At 40.2% G+C, this 19948-nt stretch overlaps 1 protein-coding gene across 3 annotated transcripts in view; it reads left to right on the top strand.

The window, feature by feature from the left end:
• The first annotated feature begins 251 nt into the window (after positions 1–251).
• Positions 252–19948, top strand: part of TBPL1 (TATA-box binding protein like 1) — a 36944-nt gene continuing 17247 nt past the window's right edge. The window contains exons 1-2 of one of the 3 annotated variants that reach the window (XM_004740236.3): positions 1198–1655; positions 6910–6992. The gene's annotated coding sequence lies outside the window, so the exon portion shown is untranslated. Of the gene's footprint in view, positions 707–1197; positions 1656–6909; positions 6993–19948 lie in introns of those variants that run through there. The other 2 variants (XM_004740237.3, XM_004740235.3) reach the window with 2 other exon arrangements.

Genomic DNA, 19948 nt, shown 5'->3' with positions numbered 1-19948 from the left:
TAGTCTTCTGAACAGGGTGGGAAGCAAAAGATCAAAAGGCATTCTTTGAGACCCAGTAAATAATAAAATACGCAAATGGTCGCATCCTCCCAAATCCCCTGAAATCAGCCCTCCTCTTTTCTTCCCAAAGGACAGTGGCTTTACCATTTTTCATACAAGAGTCACACCAATCAGAGGCCAGGCACCCCATGATCCCGCCTTGCGGCCTTTTATTAAATCAGAGCTGCCCCCGGCCTCAACCAGGGGCCGAGGCTTCTGAACTACAGCAGCTGAGCTCGGGAACGGAGGCCCGTGCCTGCCTGAGAGTAGGGCTCCGGGGGCGGCTCAGGGTTCTGCACGGCCTGGCGCTCCCCAGGCCGTTACTCGAGTCTCGCTCCCGCCGGCAGCGTCTCTCAGGCCACCCCCCGAGGGCTCATCTGGCCCCAGCGCGGCCGTTCAAACTGGCGGGTGTGCGCCTCCCGGGGTCCCCGGATCATTCCAGGGCTGCTTGGGCGCAGAGCCGTGGAAGGGTCTCAGCCCCCAAGGGGCCCAGCTTGCGAGGGAGCGCCCTCCTGCGCCCGCCGGTCTGAGCCTCGGCTGGACCCACGCTCCAGCCCTAGCCTGAAGCCGCGCTCTTCCCCGTCCATCCTTCCCGGATCTGGCTGCACCGCGTGAAAGACCCCGAAGTGCTCGGGCTCCGAGGCGGAGCCGCGACCACAAACCCAAGTTGAGTAAGGAATAGCGAAGGGCGAGGCGACGGAAGTGTGACCTAAACTCCCTGCCCTATCTTTCTGTCTGTCCATCTATCCGTCCATCCACCTCTCCACCCCTCCGTCCGCCATCACCGCCTATCGCTGTATTTGGGGACCACAATTAGAAGTCCTTAATGAAACCCTTATCGGAACGCGTCTAACGGAAAACGCGCAATAGGACTTTTTCAGACAGAAAGTATCTTAGAAAATAAATTCGGTTGTTGAGAACTAGTTTTGCTAACTATGTTAAATAGTGGACCTTTAAATTGAATGAGCTCACGAGAAAGTTCCGTGGTTTTGACAAAAAACTAAAGTCCTTTTATATTACACTGTATGTCAGGTATTACGTACTCATGTTTAAATATCAGCTAAAAAGGTACAACGGTCACGCAGTTTTGTTTTGTTTTCCAAAATCTTTTTGGGTCGTCCTCAAGAAAAAAAAAAAAAAAAAAAAGTCTAGCCCAAGAGCAGTCCCTGTCCCCAATACCCGGACGTCGCCAAGCCCAGGAGCGGGAGGGGCCTGCTTTGAGGAGACCAGGAAGGAGGAAGGGAAAGTAGGGAAAGGGGCGGGGGCGAAAGTGACGGGAGCAGTGAGAGCCGGAAATGACTGGCTAGCGAGGAACCCAGGGGCACCCTGTCCGGCGGCGCTCTAGCCCCCGCGCCCTGTCTCTATGCTCCCCCTGCGTCTGGTCTATTTATTGTCGCGGGGAAGAAGCGGCCGCCCAGTACCCGGAACAACAAAGCGAGAAAGACGGAGCCCGAGCCTCGGGGGCTCCTAGCAACGGGCCGGGGCGGGAGTTCCATGGAGACTGGGGAGCGCGCCCGCCTCATCATCATCCTTGTCCTCCAGCTTATCCTTCGCGTCCGACGTAACCGGCAGCAGCGCTGCCGCCGCGTTCTCTGCCGCCGCCCCCTCTTCCCACGGTAACCCCGGAGGCGACCCTGGGCGGGGGGAGCGCGGGCGACTGGGCGGCCTGAGTGCCGGGGCTGGTGTGTGCGAGCCCGGCCGCGCTGCGGGTGGGAGGTGAGGGGGCGGACGACCGGAGGAGAGGAACTAAGGTGGGGGCACTTGGTCCCGGGGCCGAGGGAGGGTCCACTTCTTAGGAGGACAGGGTGATATTTGGGGAGCTCATCAGGGATAACGGCGTGGGGGCGGGGCGTCCGTGCCTTCGAGCGTTATCAGGCGGGGTGTAGCATAAGAAAAGAGGTATTTTTATTTTTCGTGTTAGCCACCCCGGGGAAGGCAGGAGAAGGGTGATTTCCCCATCTGCCTGTATGAAGCTCTCACCCGGAGGAAGAAGGATCGTGCAGAGATGCTAGGGGGTCCATTGCTTCCCGGAAAACTTCCAGCGGCCTGTGCCGCGGCGGGAAGGCTCCGGAGTAGCCCCTTCGCCGGTTCCTGGTGCTGGCAATGCCCACAGCCCCGCTTTATTATTATTGTTATTAACCAAATTAGGTTTGATGAAGGGTCTGGAGCTAAGGAAGAAAAATGAATTGTGGGTAGGGCTAAGCAAGGATGAGAATTAGGATAAGCGCTTAATGATAGCCAGTAAGAGCCCTAAAAGTAAATGCGTTTCGGAATGACGGTTTTTCAGACTCCTGCGGAGATGTGCAACTGCGGGCTCTGTCAGTGTGCTCATTGCAATAAGACTCACAGTGCAGCCAGTCCACATCTGTGAGCTCTCTGGCTGCATCTGTCACCTGCAGTTCCAAAGCGACACCAGCAGTTAACCAGCGTGGGTTTGTGTATTTAGGGTTAAGAACAGTGCTTTAAAATGGGCTCGAGGAAAAAAAGAAAAGAAAAGAAAAAGGAAACAAGCTTGGTGTGATTTTTGTGTAAAGACCCAATTACAGAATCCCTGAGAAAATTGAAAAAGAGAAATATAAGGAAAAATTTCAGCTATTGGAGCATAATCTGCTCTTAAAGTTTGAGAAAATGGCAGTTCATACAAATGGAGAAGGGACTTTTATCGCTATCTGTTCTGATGAATTATTCACAGTCGGCTAGTCCAGTTACATATTTATCAGCTTATATTACCTCTTTATGCTTTATATCTCTGTTTAATGGTTTTATACCTTCCCAAATCATTCCAGGTCAGTAACTGAGGTTTCCCTATGGCATACTGAAAAGGCTACATATACCTATTAGAGAATATAATTTTTGTGTCCAGTGAGAATAAAGCTCTTTTTATTAAATCGAGGATTAAAGATGAAAATAAAACTGATAAGTCATAGAAGCAATTATGTCAACCACAGCCTCTGTTTCTCTCCCACTTTTTTTTTTTTTTTTTTTGTTAAGTCTGGCTTGTCTTAAAATGTGTCATCCTTATCGTCAGCCCCCTCTTTTCATATTCTCTGCCTTCAAAATCAGAAACTGTAATGGTCTGCTACTGAGTGTTCTTCATTGGTTGACTGGTACCGGAATAGAGCTTTTAACTCAGGCATTTTCATGGAATTGAGATGAATTGAGGTTCAGTGTCTCTTGTTAAAGGAAGTTCACGGATGTGCAAAGAGGTGGGCAGTTTCCTTTAATGGGAAGTATAAACATTGGGAAACTTAAAATTGCATTTTAGGACTCCTCAGTGGAAAAACACAGTATTGTCACCTTTAGGTTAAAGAATCAAGGATTGTTGTTTAATCTTTTCACAAAGCTGTTCTTCTGTGAAGGATATCCTGGGGGATGACCACACTCGAAGCTGTTGGCTGTTGTGTCCCAAGATTTTTATAGTGCCTATGAAACTTAGTATATTTCCTCAATCTCAGGGTTGCCATCATGCTGACTTAACCCAGACCTATTTGTGTTCACCTCTGTCCCTTCTGTGTTAGAGTGGGGGTCAAGCCCTATCTTCCATCTTTAGTAACAGTCCCAGTTTCTGCATTCCCTGCTCTTTACTATAACATTTTCAGTGTTCGGTGGTGTTTTAGTTTCTCTCCTTATTTAATCATGTCTCAATCAAAATGATTTTTTGTGCTATTTGTATTATTTGTTTCTTATGGATTTTTCAACATATGTGGTTCGCCTATATATCTTTTCCATTAATGTTACTTTGTTGTATTTTCCTTCTGTATCCCTCCCCTTTACTTGGAGAATTGGAGTGGTCATGCCACATGTCTGTATTCATTCTGTTTGTGCAATACAACAGGTTAAGAGCCTCATGCTGAGACTCAAAAGACTGTATTGAAATAAGGCATGTACAAAATGTTGTAACTTTGCCGAATTAAAGGTGTTTTTAGAAGTTCAAAGGGTAGTATTAAAACTCTAGACATAGTCACTTTTTTAAAGGTAAGACAGTATTGTAGATTTTACTGTGTGCTTTTAATTGAACCTAAGATTTTCATAATTCTTATTCTAAAAAAGTTTCCGTAACATCAGTCATTTCTGATTATTTTGCATGTGAATATTTGACTAAAATTACATTTTCCCAAATTTGAGGAAACAATTTCAGTGATTTCCACAAGTTTTTCTTTATGTGGAAAATTTTTGTCTCAAAATTTTTGTGGATATATGGTAGTTCCCTGTTTATCTGTGGTTTTGCTTCCCATGGTTTCAGTTATCCTTGGTCAACCATGGTCTGGAAGCAGATGGTCCTCAAAATGTTAATAGTAGATTAACACTAGGTCATAGTACCTACATCATTCATCTCACTTCATCTCAACACACAGACATTTTATCATCTCACATTATCACAAAAAGAAGGGTAAGTACAGTACATGAAGATATTTTGGGAGAGAGAAAGACCACATTTACGTAGCTTTTATTGTTACAGTTCTGTTTTATTATTGTTAATCCCTTTCTGTGCTTAATTTATAAATTAAACTTTATCATAATTCTGTAGGAAAACTTAGTATATATAAGGTTTGGTATTACAGTTTCAGGCATCCACTAGGGATCTTGGAACATATCTGCCACAGATGAAGGAGAACTACTATATACGTATATAAAATGTGCAGAATTTGCTTTAAAGTAGAACAAATACATGTGAAATATGCAACTGAATTTTTGAGAGTGTTATTTCTTACAATCTATCACATCATTTAAAATAAATGTTGTATAATCTAGTTGAGTGGGTATCAGTGTTTTTAGGTGAAGGAGGTCTGTAATAATCTGATGATTGATTTCCTCCTGTTGCATCATCGACCATGTGATGAAATTATTATTGCTTTGAAAAATAAAATTATATTGATTTTAGAAGAATTTATAGTAGAGTATTTCTACAGTGTCTCTAACTGAAAACTTGTAGTGCTTTGAAAATTTAGCTGTGTTGTGACATTTGAATTGAAAAACAAGGATTTCCTGAAATTTATATTCATATCTGTTGCACCTTCAAGATGCCTGATGCCAAATCAGGTATGGACACCAGGATGAAAGATGTTTCTCTTCAGGTGTTTTTTGTGACCTTATAGATAGCAGAGAAACACTGTACCTGAATACCAAAACATGACACACAAATCTGAATTTTAAATCCTTTGTTACGTACTGCCTGGTGCTGTTGGTGTACAGATTTCGTCATGCCTGCTAAATTAGAGGTTTGTTGAGGATCAGGACTGTGAGTTGGCATCCTGTTGTGTATTAATGTCATGTAAGTGTGTGTGCATGTTTGAAGATTAACATGCTAATAAAAGGATATATATATATATATATTTATTTATTTATTTTTCTTTCACTTCAGGAAGCTCTCTGGTAGATGAGGGCAGTCTTTCAGACATCTAATCTAATTAGTAATCTAATTCTTGATGCCTAAAATTTCAACTTTTTTATGCTGGCTACAAGTTAAAAGCAGCAAAAATTTCTCTGACATGATTAGGGCATGTTTTTTGTTTTTGTTTTGAAACCAATTCAGACAATAAAAATAATGGTTTACTGCCTAGAGTAGATGCAGTCTTTTCTCTTGTCCCCTGAATACCACCTTGGGAAGTTTCAAAAAGGAGAAAGAGTATATGCATGTTTGAGGTCTTTCCAGGCCATAGACGCAAATTTGACTTTTGATACAGTCTTTTATTAGGTAGGGAGATGGAATGTATGTATGTGTAATTGTGGAAAAACCACGATTCCAGAGGTATGTCATAAATGAAAAATAATCAGGTATATCAGAAATTGTATTCATCTGGTTTCATCTTGCAACTGGTGATAAAATTCAAAGTTTGGTTTAAATGGCTTGTATTGTATGTGAGACATGCTGCTAGGGATCCTATTAAATGTTTAAAAAAATACACTAAGGTGATTTTGGGGACAGTTCAAATTGGCCTTCATGTAGGAGTCAATAGTGAAACTGTTTAAAATTTCACCAAGAAAATGCAGCACAAAAGTTTGGCTGGCAACTTTGACCACACGGAATTCATTCAAGCAAGAGTACTGCAAATCAGAGTCAATGTTGTGTTTTCTTAGGACATGTGTGGGTGACCCTTAGTATTTTAAGTCGGAAATTTTTTATTAGTTAAATAGTTCCAAAGAATCATGTGCTAACCTCCTTTTGCCCATCAATTAGAGGTCTTTTCATTGTGAGGCAGAACATTTTTTATCAAAAACCTCAACCGCGTTATGGGGTTAATACTAGCACCATGCCTGTGGGGGTTGCTGTGAGAGCTAAGTGTAAAGTACCAGAACAATGCTCAGCATAGTGAGCTAAAAAACTACGAGCTGGTCCTCCCAGCAGCGGTATTAGGCAGCACATTAAAGATGAACCGGCTGTATGCTTTGTTTCTTCCCTCTGGGGACTTTCTGTTAAAGCATTGGAATTCTTGATTTGCAATCACTGACTGTTGGACTCATCTCTGCCATTTGGTTTTGGCGGGGAAGAAAGCACTTTTTAAATTTTGAAGTATCACACAGGCATCTGGTTATCACTTAGGGCAGATGGACTAAGTAAAAAGAGACATCTCTGTTTCTTGGAAAAGGAAGGCCAACAAAGCCTGGTCTGGCACCACATTGCAGCTATTGAAATGCTATTACCCTGTGGACTCGACCGCTTATTTTGCTATATGGTGCTTCTGAATAAAGGGAATAGACCCAATGGTTTCATTTAGCAGAATTCGTCTTTCTTTAGAGGGCACTATTTTTGCTCGTATAACCTGAAATGGTGGTAAACTTGAAACTTGTTGGTGTCTTTGTCAAGCCATTTAACTTGAGTTTTCTGTGTCACCATAAATGTTCTACATAGTAGCTTTCTTGTAATTTTAGAAGTAGCTGAAACTGCTGCTCTGCTCCAGTGATTCAGGTGGCTCAAGAGTGACTGCATACGATTGGAGCAGTATTTGTTTATGGTAAGGCTGGCACCATATACTGAGGCTTACCTAATCAGGGGAATAACTTGATCATGGTGGCTTTGTTTAGGGGGTTATCGGAAAGGTTAACTTTTCATAGTTAAATCCAAGTGTTTTAGTTCAGTTATATGGGCATTTGAAACTGCTGACAGTTTCATTTATACACTGAATGGCAAACTGTTCTTTCCCGTTTTGGCTAATATCCAGCTCTTGGATTTAGTTGATAGAATATTTTTATAAAATGTGTGTTACAGAAACATGCTATTAAAAATGTGTTTTAGGGCGCCTGGGGGCTCAGTGGGTTAAGCCGCTGCCTTCGGCTCAGGTCATGATCTCAGGGTCCTGGGATCGAGTCCCGCATCGGGCTCTCTGCTCAGCAGGAGCCTGCTTCCTCCTCTCTCTCTCTCTGCCTGCCTCTCTGCCTACTTGTGATCTCTCTCTGTAAAATAAATAAATAAAATCTTTAAAAAAAAAAAAAATGTGTTTTACTTCAAATGTACAGGAGTAGAGTTTTATAACTCTTTCTTCCATGCTGTGCTGTTTTTGTTTGTTTTAGTTGGGCTTTATACTAAGAAAATTGGCCAGTATGCTTGTATTTGGAGATGTGGCTTTTGTTTTCCTGTTTAAAGAGAATGAAGTTTAGTTGATCTTGCTGATTTAGTTGCGTAGTCATTACATTGGCCAGATAGATTTTGTATTGATAGAGTACTGTTAACATTATTCCTATAGCCTTCATGAATTGTGGATCTGAAAAATAAGCAAAGAAATGGTCATGGCTATTTTACTGATATCTTTATAGATATGGATATAGAATATTGATATATACATACACACTTAACCTATATCCTTTAGCTTTAGATATTCGAAGGACGAAAGTGGGAAATTTTTACAAAAATAGGTCTCTAAGGTGTCAGTATTGCCCAGAATAAAAGCCTGTTTTGAAATAAAAGTTTGACTGACACATTGTTAATGTTTCCTTAGAGTTCTTTCTACCAAACTTTCTCAGGGATAGGTGTTGCTGCCCTTGAGATACAAAAACAATAAAGCTAATGTGTAATCCAGAGGTTCAAATATGAAGATGGGAATTTGGTTATGACTATGGTCAACATTTATAGAACCTATCATTATTTGAACCTTAGCTAAGATTCACGAAACCTGAAGCTTTTATGGAAAAAGAACCCTCTCATTTTTTTAAATTTCCCACATACTTGGTTGAGCAACAAAGCGTTTTTTTTTTTTGTTTTTTTTTTTTTGCCCCTTAACAGCTTATGGCTACAGTGAGCCAGTGAGCTTCTTGGCTATTTCCAGTTATTGTATGCATGTGTAACCTAGTGACGTTGTAATGAGCATCCTTTAATTGCTCATGGGTTGACCATATCCCAGAATCCCTGCTTGTGTCACATTAGGGTAGATGTGGAAGGCACAATCAAGATGAAGGCATATTCACCTGTTCATTAGACCTTCCTCAGCATGAACTTGGTATGCTAATCTCAAAGGTACACCAGATTTCCTAATGCAGTTCTCTACTCCTTTTTTTTAATGGGGGACCTAGAGTAAGGTATATGACAGAGCTCAACAGTGTATAACTTATAAAGCCATGTGAATAATATGTTTATCAGCTTCTCAGCAGTATATTGTTAATGTAAATCTTGATGTCAGTATAGCGGAAAAAACCTCCGGCTGACTAGTGATCTTGAAATTTCTGCTTTAGTGCATAATACAGTACTGCTTGGATAATTGTTTAATTAGTGTGTCCATTAAGAAAGTGTGCCTTTTAATTCACTCTTTCTAGTCTTTTTGTTTGGGGCCTGTTAAATTGAAAGAGTATCAAATGTTTGAAGTTACATTCTTTTTTTAAAAAGATTTTATTTATTTGACAAACAGAGATCACAAGTAGGCAGAGAGGTAGACAGAGAGGCGGGGAGAAGCAGACTCCCTGCTGAGCAGAGAGCCCGATGTGGGGCTCAATCCCAGGACCCTGAGATCACAACCCGACTAAGGCAGAGGCTTAAGGCACTGAGCCGCTCAGGTGCCCCTGAAGTTACATTCTTAAGTTGTCTTGTGTTACTTATCCTTACTCTCACTTCCTAAAGAGAGGAAGGATGGCTTCATTATCATACCCATACCCATTCAATTGATAATTGATGTGTGTTAAAAGTAACTGACCTGTTAGCTAGTCTCTGACCAGCTATCCTGGAATGAATTTAGGATACGGATGAGTAAGGACCCTTGGGGTTACAATGGAGAGTGTAACTCTCGGGTGACAGGGAAGGGAATATATATATCAAAAACGCTGAGGATCCGTATGTATGTTTCAATTAAAACAGTTCTTTCCTTAACATCAGAAACATGTTCCTGTATTTGTAAAAGTTCCTAAAACACAATTACTTTTCAGGATTTGGGGATCTAAACGAAAACCAAGAATAACTTGTTAGCTGTATGAGCACTAAGCAGAACATAGCGACAAGGTAAATAAGGAAATAATAGGATGCTGCTAGAGAACTGGAGTGGTTTGGGGGAGACTAAGAGCTTACTTGTAATCATGGAAGATGTCTGCCCTTCCTACTTATTCCCCAGCCCCACCATTCTCTCTTTCAGTTGTTCTTATTCACTTAATTTAGCAACTCTTTATTGAGTCAATGACCATTTGCCAGCGAAGCCAAATTCTAAGGACACATGTTTGTATTAAATGGTTGTCTTCAAGGAGAGTGGTGCCTACAGTCTTGCACACAGTGTATGATACAGACAGTACCTTTGCAGCACCCTCTGCTTGGATTCCCTCTCTCAGAGTTTCATGACTGGCTCCTTACTTATTCCACAAGATCTGATTTTAATAATTTGTCTTCTCTGAGTAAGGTAAGAAGCCTGCCTGCATCATTCCCCATAGAGTTTCTCTTTTGTCATCTTATTTCTTTCATAACTTAAATCACATTCTCTCATTGTTTTAGTTGCGTGTCTGTTTGTTGTCAGATTCTGCAGCTGCTGTGAAGGTGCCTTACCTGACCATTTTGTTCCGAGCTGTAATTCCAGTGTCTAGCCACGGTGCTTGGTTCACATCAGTTGCATGTTCAGTGAATCCAATTAAAAGTATGAGTCTCTTGAAGCAGTGAGGAAAGGGCATCGTAAGCAAATACAAAATTAGGAAAAGGTCTGCTATTGCAGGAGAAATGGTAGAAAGTTGAGATTGTTAAAGGGTGTTGGAAGTGGAAGATTAATTACAAAATGTAAATTGGGGACTTGGAGCTCACTGCATTCCAAGCCAACCAAGCGAGGTTCTGTTTTGTTCGTGCAAGAGAGCCAAGAGACTTTTTAAGCAGGGCTGTGGCACAATTAGGAAGATAATTCTGGCAGCTTATTTGGTAGATGGACTGGATCACGGGGATTGCAGGCAGAGCTCCGTTAGAAGGCTGTAGCCATAAGAACATGAGAAAGCCTAAAATAAAGTGCCAATGCTTTGGATGCAGAAAAGAAGCTAGATAAAAAATTCATGGGGTGGAAGAGAAAAAGAAGAGCTGAAGGATGATTCTGAAATCTCTGACTCAGGTGTGTGAGTGTTGGAGGGTGGCTCCATTGACTGAAAGTGGGAGTTAAGAAACCCCAAGTATTTCTGAGGGAACTGATTAATTTCGCATATGTTGGTTTAATTTAATGAATATGCCGAACAGCCAGTTAGAAATATGGATTCAGATCTCTGATAGGTTAGGATTGATGTAGGAGCCATAAGCTCAGAGACAGCAGTTGAAGCCTGGAAAGCTTAAAGAAAAAAAAGGATTTATGGGAGTGATTTATAACCTTCAGGGATCTTAAATCCATTGAGAATATGGGGGGGAAAAAAGGGGGCCTCCTCATATATGCACCCAAATTTTTATGTATACAATTTCAAGGGGTCCCTCACCTCTGGAACCTGTTGATGAGCTTTTCAGGACTGTCGTGGATTTCAGTGAAGGTCTTCAAGTTTAAGGAGGAGACAGAAGTATTTGAGATGGAAGGAGAATGTAGGAAGGGTGCCTCAGAAGCCAATAAATAGGGGATGGTGAAGGAGAATTTTGAGAATCAGGAGTGCCTAGTGTTTTATTTTCTGGAGAGGCCCAGTAGGAGGGAGTTTCAGCTGTGACATCAGATTCAGAGGTGAGCCACACATTCGTAAACATCTCATAGCATGCAGAGGACAAGGCAGACTGTAAAGGTTTCATGCGTGAATCCAGTTAAGGAAACAATGCACGGTAAACAGTGTGCAGAAGTCTTGATGTTCTTTAATGATAAACAGTCCTGATCTGAGAATAGAGCCCATTTTAAGGACCTGCTGAAAGGGAAATTCCATTATTTTGATGACCTATTGTGGCGTTTCAGCCCAGTGGCTCTCTACTGGCTGCCCATTAGAAACAACTCAGAAAGGTTTTAAAAAATTAGAGCCCCATGAAGGTTAGTTAAACAATATCTCGGGGCATTGAGGCTTTTCATAGTTTTCATTTTGTTTGTTTTATCTTTTTCTTAATAGTTAAGAACTGGTGTTCCAATCAGAAAATTTCGTTATCGCTTTTGTTTTATGTTCTATATAAGAATCCTTTCTTTTACTTGTATGTTATCTAATTACTCAGCTTAATATTGTGCTGTTTTAAATTTTTTTTTACTTTCTCAAAGATCTTAATTTCCAGTTTAAAAAAGTTAGAATTTTCTTCTACTCTTCAGCTCCATTCTCCATACTGTTTTTGAGTGATGCAGCCCCCCTTCAATTAAAAACCTGACAGCTGGGGCACCTGGGTGGCTCAGTGGGTTAAAGCCTCTGCTTTCAGCTCAGGTCATGATCCCAGGGTCCTAGGATCGAGCCCTGCATCGGGCTCTCTGTTCAGCAGGGAGCCTGCTTTCCTTCCTCTCTCTCTGCCTGCCTCTCTGCCTACTTGTGATCTCTGTCTGTCAAATAAATTTAAGAAAAAAAAAAAAAACAACCTGACAGCTCTGAGAAAAATAAGGAATTCTTAATGGTGCTTACATGTGGAATTAGTATTCATTCTCTAATCCTGTTTGCTTTTATTTAAGTATGTTACTTTTTTTTTTTTTTACTAAATAGTAAAAACTATTTTTTAGCCAGAAAGTTTGCACTCTGTATACTATTTTCCCACCAGCTGACTTACCTTTCTTTTCTTAAAATGGTGGTCATGCATGGCATAGACCTTAGGTGGGTTGTCTGCACAAGAGCACATGGTTTACATGAGGGGTAAACCTGTAAAAGCAGTTGCAAGGAAACTGCCAAAATAGAAAATTGTACATGTTGTGTTTTCACCTGGCCGTTCTTTCTCTTGATTAAATTCTTGAAGAGCTGTCAGCATTCGAGTTTGCACCCTGTATTCACACCCCTGAATAAAAAGCAGAATACAGAGAAGTTTGAACTTGATGCGTTGTCAACCCTAATACCAACCAAGCTGAAAGAGGGGTTATTTGGTTTGTTAGCCACCTGGTGAGTTAACATGTACACTTACAAAGAAAAAAATAACCTTTCTAAAAGTATGCACTTGTATTAGCTTATTATCAGGTAATGGCTTAATTAGTCTCAGAAATTATAGCTATTTATGGGCATAAGTTAGGACAAATATCAAGATTCTCTATAAAGTGATAAACTAACTGGTTTTTAAAATGATAGCCCATAATATGGGAAAATACAGACATGTAAGACCTGCTAGAGAAAATTGATGCCTTACAAATAAAATAAAATGAACATAATAAATTTACACTTAGAAATGAATATGATAAACAGTTGTGTTACAATTTGACTTTTAAATATCACTCTTCTGTCTGTTTTTGCTGTACCTAGCTAACACAGGGAACAGCTAGACCTACCTATACATAATAAACTTGGTCAGTTTCTTTTTCTCTCTCTCTTCCTATTCCCTTTCTCTCCTAATCCCTCTCCCTCTGCCCCAAACCCCACACAGTCAACACTTGGTTTGAAATGGTTTTGTAATTACTGGGGATTTAAAAAATGCTAAATTTGGGACACCTGGGTGGCTCAGTTGGTTAAGCAGCTGCCTTCGGCTCAGGTCATGATCCCAGCGTCCTGGGATCGAGTCCCACATCGGGCTCCTTGCTCAGCAGGGAGCCTGCTTCTCCCTCTGCCTCTGCCTGCCTCTCTGTCTGCCTGTGCTCGCTTTCTCCCTCTCTCTCTGATAAATAAATAAAATCTTTAAAAAAAAATGCTAAACTTATTTTTTGAAATACTAATTTTGCTTACTAGATAACATCAAAATTATATTCCTTGTTTTTACCCCCTTGCTTTTAGACTTGAAGGAACATGATCTGTTTTTGTGTTCCAGAGCTTCAGGACCACAACGAATAATTGGAAATCCTTTCCATTTTTGAGCATTTCTCTATTCATGGAAGATGAAGCAAGGAGATTATAATTGTAGCAATGAGAATAGCTAAATATGAATGCTTACCATGTGCAAGTACTGTACTAAGTGTTATGCATGAAACATCATCTTTTGCAACACTCTGTGATAGGTTCTATTACCTACCTCTTTTTTATAGATCAGGATATTGAAGCACAGAGGCATTAAATAACTTGCCTAACATGACACTACTGGTAAATGATAGAGTCTGGATTTAACCCAAGTGATCTACTGCAGAATCTAAGCTCTTAAACTTTAGGGTGTGTGAGAGAGAGAGAGAGAGAATGAGTGAGTGTGTATATACTGCTTTTTGATCTCAAACTGTTAAGCTCTTGCAGACATTTTTTGGAATGTGTTTAGTATCTCAGGACCTGTGCTAAGGCTTGGTACAAAAATAAATGAGATTTGATCATGTCTCTGAGGAGTCTGTTGTCTATCAAGGAAACATAAATAAATAAGAAATTTTATTGTAGTGTGGGAAAATGCTGGGATAGTGTTTTACATAGCAACATGGTAATGGGACTCAAGAGTAGGGATATCCTCGCTTGGTCTTAGGGATGAGATGTCTTAGTTCCTTTAATTTCTTTTTTTACCCATCATGGTTTTAGTTACCTTCTATACTAGGGTTTTCCAATTTTTACCTGTAATCTGGACTGAACTGTCCTGAGTGATGATCTCTTATCTGGTTGTCTGCTCTGGACCTCCCTTTGGATGTCTCACGGGTTCCTTCAATTCAACATTTCCCCAAAAGAATCCTTACTCCTCCTCCTTGTCCTATCTCCTGCAGCCTACTCTCCCTCCAGTGTTTCTGTCTCAGTACATAGTATCTTAGGCCACAAACCTGGAGTCATCCCGTTTTCTTTTCCCCATATCAGCCACAAAGCTCTGTTCCCTCATCTCCCATAATGTCAGTCTTCTGTCTACTTTTCATCTTCATCCATCCTGTTCTCCACTGCTGTCCTCTCTCACCAGGACTGTTCCACTAGACCCTGACTGAGTTTCCTGCCCATTCTTATCATCCAGTCCATTCTCCCATTACAAAAGTGCCAGTGATATATTTTTAAAAAGCAAATACGTCATGTCATTTCTTGCTTCTTTCTAGTTCCCCCTTACTCTTGGGATGAATGTGAAAATCCTTAATATAGCCCAGAAGGCATGATTTGACCCCTCCCTGCATTCGCAGCCTGATCTTTTGCCATACTTTCCACTCTAGCCATGCGGGCCCTTCTTCATGTATGACTAGTTCATACTCTCAGCTCACTTCACAGCTGAGAATACCTGCTATTCCCTCTACAAGGTCTTGTTTCTTGCTGGAGCCCCGTCCCCTAGCAGGAGGCCTAATGCTTAGATTTCTAGTTCATTGTTATAGAATTGATTGAAGGTGATGCTGAGCTATAGAACAAATAGAATTTTAGCAGAAGAAATAGTATAAGCAGGCAAAAGGTTAATATTCTTTAACATGTAAGAACTTGCATAAATCAGTAAGGAATCTCAGAAGGAAAATGAACAAGGGATCCGAGACAGTTAACACAGAGTAAATATGAGGAGCAATACTTTTTAAGTTCACCCTCATTAGTATTTAAGAAGTTCACCCTCACCAGTTAATTTAATTTTGCTTTGTCTCATATCTCAGATTGCCAAAGACTTTGACAAAATACTTCGTTCAGTAGACATGACCGCATATACATGTGATCTCAATCTTGTTTAATATACAGATAAGTAAAAGGATTCAGCAGCCTAGAAATGTGCCTATACGAGCATAGGAAAAAATGATCACTTTGGTAGAACTGTGAATGACTTTTCTCTGAGTATTTTTTATGTAATCAGAAAATGACATGCTATCTTACCTAAAAATGATGCATTAAGACCATTTATTTGAAATACTAAGAAATCTCTCCAGTGTGTGCCTGGGTGGCTCAGTCGGTTAAGCGTCTGACTCAGTTTAGGTGCAGGTCATGATCTCACAGATCCTGAGATCGAGCCCTGTGCCCTGCCATAGGGCTCCATGCTCAGTGGAGAGTCTTGAATTCTCTCCCCCGCCTCTCCCCCTGCTTGTATGCCTTTCTCTTTCTCTTTCTCTCTCTCTCTCTCTCAAATCTGAAAGAAAGAAAGAAATGGATCTAAAATAAGGAATTGATGCACCTGATATCTCATCTTTTGAGTTTGATTCCCCAAATTTCAAGTTGTATTCAGTAAAATACATTATTTCTCTTCTTTTCTGTAATAATACATAAGTTAATATTAGCATTGACTCATATGGCATTACTTTAATTGAGCTTATGATTTGTGAGGTGCTCATTAATTCTTCAAAACAATCATGTGATGAGTAAATGGTGTTGTGTACATTTTACAAATAAGTGTAGAACAAACAGTTCAGAGCGAGTCCACTGTCACATAGCTTCCCTGAGGATCCAGGTTTTCTTTATAAGTAGGTTTTAGTACATAATGAAATAGTGAAATTCAAGCAGGCTACTGTTTAAACATTAATATGAGATGGATATTAGATTATTTTTTAAAGATGTATTTATATACATATATATTTTTTAAAGTTTTTATTTATTAGAGAGACTGCACAAGCAGAGGGAGGGCCAGAGGAAGAGGGAGAAGCAGGATCACCACTGGGCAGGGCTCTGTCCCAGGACCCTGGGATCATGGTATATATTTTAGAGACTGAGAGCGAGAATGAGCAGGAGGGGTAGAGGGTGAGGGGGAGAGAATCTCAAGCAGACTCTGCACTAAATGTAGAACCCAGTTCGGTGCTCGATCTCACAACCCTGAGATCAGGACCTGAGCTGAAACCAAAGGTTTGGATGCTTAACCAACTGCACCACCCAGACACCCCAGTATTCTTAAATCACAAAATATCTTTTTAACTGAAACTTTTTCACAAGAGTGTAAACCATTGGCATATCTTTTACTAAGCACTCATTCAGAAAATCAGCATTGTTTAAATTTTCTTCCACTACCTTTTAGGCACCATTACAAATATTTTTATTGACCGAAGCATAATATTTTTTCCTTAACTATTTTTTAAAGTAGATAGTTGCTGACAAAGCCCCAGTTGTTGTTAGTTAATTTCCGGAAGAAAAAAAAAACAGTATTTTTTTAGTTTTCTTAATATGGATTTTAAAAAATTTAACAGTTCATTTTGATGCAAGCTGTTTACATGAATGCTACTTGCTTACTGGTCTTCAGAATTGGTATTTAGACTAAGTCATAGATAGTAGGTAGAGGCAAAAGTAATGAAGATGCTTTAACTCTCTGTTTAACTTAATATGATAATGGTTTTGTATATCAGATACTTTTTGCTTCATACTTGAGTATTTGGTTAAATGTTTTATGTAATACAGGTGGCGTAATATATACTCCTTTCCTTTGGAAAGTACAAGCATTTTTGAGGCCAGGACTACTGTTAGTAAAATTTTCTTCCTGCGGATAGAACACAAAAATGCCAACCCTAAGAATGGCCCCCTAAAATCTAAGTTTTTGTGCCATGCATGATGATGTCCTTCTGATGGAATGGCACGCTGCCACACGAGTGAAGGACTGGGGTTTGGGTCATGTGCCTATGCTTTGCCCCTTAGTGGTGCTAACTAACACCTGTCTTCCTTACTGCCCCTTTGAACACAAATGAATGTTGAAGGGAAAATGGTAAGTTGAGAATTGGGATGTTAATTTAACTAAACTAACATAATAGCTTTAGAACTAAAATCGGAATTTAGTGTATAATTCCTAAGTGTGTCTATAGCATGTCTGCTTCTACGATGTTAGAATCTGGGATTTTAAAATTAGATGGGATTTTAGAAACCACCTAATCTCTTCATCCACTGAATGGAAGACTCCTGTAACATTCCTAACTGTTGGTTAATTCTCTAGCCCCATTGCCCCTTGTCTCGACACTTCTGTTCTGCAGAGCCTACTGCTTTGCAGGTACTTGTTTATTGGTGTAGCTTTGAGAGATCTTCTATGTGACTTTAACTAGTTCTCTCAGGTTCCTTTTTATTCAGGTATTTGAGAACAACTGCTGTCTTTTCTTTCCTGTGCTAAATGTCCTGAGACTTTCCTCACACACTATTTTTATATTTCATACCATTCTACTTTCCTCTGGATATCTGGTTATCATTGCCCTCTTTAAATGATAATGTTAGGACATTCTAGATGTTTCAGTCACAAAAAAAAGGCTATCGCACGTCCTTTGCTCTGGACACTCCTATCTAACCCCTCTTTCATTTGTTTGTTTTCGAAGTGATTACAATTTCATGTTGGCTTAGTATGACCTAGTGTGATGTAAAGTATTTTTATTAAAGACTTTTCAGATAGAATTGTAGGGAGAATAGTATAATGGGCACCCCCATATCTATCCCCTAGTTTTAACAGTTGTTGAGATTAAATAGTAGCACAGTATTTTTTGGTTCTAAAATACAATTATATCTACTATCCATATCTGTTCTGTACCTCAGAGTAGGTCGTCCCAATTTGTTTGATTCCTGTGGGAAGGTGCCAACATCTAGGGGGCCATCTGAAACCATACCCAAATCTAGTGTTACTCATAGTTCAGACAATGAAAAATTCATGTATTTTAATGTAAGTTATATACATGGCATGCTTCCATGAATATTTTAGTATGCATCTTTAAGATATAAGCATATTTGTCTCCATCAGCACTCTATCATTCCATGTAACAAGTGAATAGTAATGCCCCAATATCATCTACCACTCAGATCCATTCTGGTTGCTCTCAGATATTTCTTCCAGCTGGTTTGTTCAAACCAGCCTTCAGTCAAGGACCATGACAAGCAGATATTTTGTTTATCTTAATAAAAATGTGGGCTTTAAAATTTGTCAGTGTTACATTTTATTTTATTGATACTGCCTCATTGTGCTAGCCCAGGAATTGAGAAACCTTTTTTTTTTTTTTTTTTTTTTTTTTTTTTTTTTAAGGCCTAGACAGTATCTATTTTAGACTTGCAGGTCATTTGGTCTTCCTCATAACTGCTCAGCTGTGTCACATAGCCATTAGGTAAATACTTGAGCATGGCATGTTCCAATAAAACTATTTTTTACAAAATAGCCACTGGCCCATTGGCAATAGTTTGCTGATCCCTGCCTAATCTGTTGAGATCTCAACTCTTTCCATCTGTTAATTTGACTGTTCTAAGGTTTTGTATCAGTTCATTAAATAATACTATCTGACCATAAAATTCAACTACCTGTGAATCCATCAAACAGTAATAGCTCCCATTTAATGAACACATACTGTATGCTATGTACTGGACATACATAACTGTATTTAATCCTAAAAGCACCTTGAGAGGTTGCAATGATACCACCGATTTCCAGAAGAGGAAAATAAGTAAGGGATCTCCTGTGCTATTAAACAGATGTGAAAAAACACTGTCTTTTAGAAGGCTAAATGTTAGCTTGGTCACAGGCATGTGTTGAGAGACTGTTAAGTAATCTGTTTGAATCTGGGCACAAAATGTCTACTTCCTAATGTGCTATTTTGAGAGCTTCATAAAGAATAAGAGATTACGGGGCACCTGGGTGGCTCAGTGGGTTAAGCCGCTGCCTTCAGCTCAGGTCATGATCTCAGGGTCCTGGGATCGAGTCCCGCATCGGGTTCTCTGCTCAGCAGGGAGCCTGCTTCCTCCTCTCTCTCTCTGCCTGCCTCTCTGCCTACTTGTGATCTCTGTCTGTCAAATAAATAAATAAAATCTTTAAAAAAAAAAAAAAGAATAAGAGATTACTTGGATGGCTTGCTTCGCTTGTAGAAAAGACCAATTTCCAGGAGACCATGAGGGTTCGAGTTGTTTGCAAATTGCTCTATATTCCTTCTTCCCCTACTTATGCCATTCCTCAAATCATGGATGGTAATTCTGTGGTTAGAGCGTTGGAGGCCCCTCCCTCAGTAACCTCAGATGCTACTCGAATGCACTTGAAGTGGCTAGAATCTACTTTTCTATATCCTCAGGTTTATTTTGGCTTTTTAGGTTCTTTTGGCTTTTTACTGGATTTTAGGGGTATTTTTGCCTTGTTTTGATGACAATGTTTATTGTAGCCTTTTCAGTTTAAATATCTTTCCTGGCGTGGAAGATATAAAAATGAAGTGCAGACATAACTGGATTTATTGCACTTCACAGATACTGTGTGTTTGGCAAGCGGAAGGCTTCTGACAGCCCTGCACCAAGCAAATCTAGTGGCACCATCTTTCCAGCACTCTGATAAGTCTCTCAGTATTTCAGACTTAACTCATTATTACTATATTTGTTATGTTGATCAGTGATCTTGGATGTACCTCCATAATTGTTTTGGGGCACCACAAAGTATACCCATGTAAGATGGCAAACTTAGGAAATATTGTGCATGTCCGACTGTTCCACCAACTGGTCTTTCCTCTATCTCTTCTCACACCCCCCATTCCCTGAGACACAACAATATTGAAACTAGGCCTTTAAGTGTTCAAGTGAAGGGAAGAAATACACAGCTCTCACTTTAAATCAAAAGCCAGATACGATTACACTTAGTGAGAAAGGCATGTCAAAAGCTGAGGTAGGCCAAAAGTTAGGTCTCTTG

The sequence above is a fragment of the Mustela putorius genome, unplaced genomic scaffold (genome assembly GCF_011764305.1).
Source record: "Mustela putorius furo isolate JIRA1106 unplaced genomic scaffold, ASM1176430v1.1 tig00003863_pilon_pilon_pilon, whole genome shotgun sequence".
Taxonomy (NCBI): Eukaryota; Metazoa; Chordata; class Mammalia; order Carnivora; family Mustelidae; genus Mustela; species Mustela putorius.
The sequence above is the reverse complement of the archived record's forward strand: the minus strand, read 5'-3'. Positions and strand labels throughout refer to the sequence as shown.